Source organism: Lathyrus oleraceus, chromosome 6 (genome assembly GCF_024323335.1).
Source record: "Lathyrus oleraceus cultivar Zhongwan6 chromosome 6, CAAS_Psat_ZW6_1.0, whole genome shotgun sequence".
In the NCBI taxonomy this organism is placed as follows: Eukaryota; Viridiplantae; Streptophyta; class Magnoliopsida; order Fabales; family Fabaceae; genus Lathyrus; species Lathyrus oleraceus.
Genome location: NC_066584.1, coordinates 113,380,966 through 113,382,506, shown reverse-complemented (window position 1 = coordinate 113,382,506; position 1,541 = coordinate 113,380,966). Strand labels below are relative to the sequence as shown.

General features: G+C 42.4%; 1 non-coding gene across 1 annotated transcript; it reads right to left on the bottom strand.

Moving 5' to 3' along the window:
* Nucleotides 1–357: 357 nt before the first annotated feature.
* On the bottom strand, nt 358–464 carry LOC127099823 (small nucleolar RNA R71). The gene has a single exon (XR_007794290.1). It is a non-coding gene; the product is annotated as a small nucleolar RNA R71 (small nucleolar RNA).
* Between the last annotated feature and the right edge of the window lie 1,077 nt (nt 465–1,541).

Here is a 1,541-nt window from a genome sequence, read left to right as displayed (position 1 = left end):
CTTCGAGATTACGCCGCTCCATCGCAAGATGAGCCGCATTCGAGTATTGCTCCACCCGCAATCGAAGCAAACAACTTTGAGCTTGAACCTTCACTGTTACAGGCAGTGCAACAGAACCAATTCTCTGGAAATCCTACCGAGGATCCAAACCTTCATTTATCCGTATTTGTCCAATACGCTGATACTGTTAAAGCTAATGGTGTCACTTCAGAGGCAATTCGACTTCGTCTTTTTCCTTTCTCGTTAAGAGATATCACTAGCAGATGGCTCCAGTCTCTTCCTTCCAACTCAGTCACCACATGGAACGAGTTAAAGAAAGTCTTTCTTGCCCGATATTTTCCGCCGAGCAAAACAGCTATGTTAAGAGCCCAGATAAATGGATTTAAACAGAAAGATAACGAGTCTCTTTTCGAAGCATGGGAAAGATACAAAGACATGATGAGACTTTGTCCACACCATGGTTTAGAAGACTGGTTAGTAATTCATACCTTATATAATGGTCTCCTGTATAACACGAGGTTAACAATAGACGCCGCCGCAGGTGGGGCACTAATGAACAAACCTTATGCTGATGCTTACCAACTTATCGAAAGCATGGCTCAAAACCACTATCAGTGGGGAAGCGAACGAACAATGGTAGAAAAACCTCAAACGAAAACAGGCATGTACGAGATAAGTAACCTTGATCATGTTAATGCAAAAGTGGATGCTCTGGTCCAGAAAATTGAAAGTTTAAATGTATCACCTCCAGCCACCGTGGTAGCCATAACTCAGAACTGCGAAGTCTGTGGAATCCAAGGTCACACTCCTGCAGATTGTCAACTCCTAACAGAAATCCAAGCGGAGCAAGTGAACTATGCTCAAGGAAGCCCCTACTCGCATACCTATAACTCGAATTGGAAGAATCATCCAAATTTTTCATATAAGAGTAATAACGCTCTATACGCACCTGGACAATCTCCAAATCAAGCCCCAGCTATACCTCTGGGATATCAAAAGTCGATCCCATCTACACCTAACAATAACGCCCCTAGGAAATCCAACTTGGAAATCATGATGGAAAACTTTATAGCTTCTCAACAGCAAACCAATAAAGATTTCTTAAACCAGAATGTACACACTGGCGAACAAATTAAACAACTAGCAAGTAAAGTAGATGCCCTAGCTACCCATAACAAAATGCTGGAAATGCAAATATCACAAGTAGCTCAACAACAAGCGCATACTGCTGCCCCAACTGGTACATTTCCTAGACAGCCCCAACCTAACCCAAGAAGCCACGCTCACGCAATCATACTGAGAAGTGGAACGGAAGTGGAAGGACCGTCTGACCCAAGGATAGAAAACCAAAACTCTAAAAAGTCAACTGAGGAGGAAAGTGAACCTAAGGAAAAGGAAGAGAGTAATAAGGAAACCATAGAAAGAAAGGAACCTTATGTACCTCCACCACCTTATAAACCACCTATCCCTTACCCTCAAAGGCTTATTAAAACCAAAGATGCGGGCCAATTTAAAAAATTTGTTGACCTACTGAAACAATT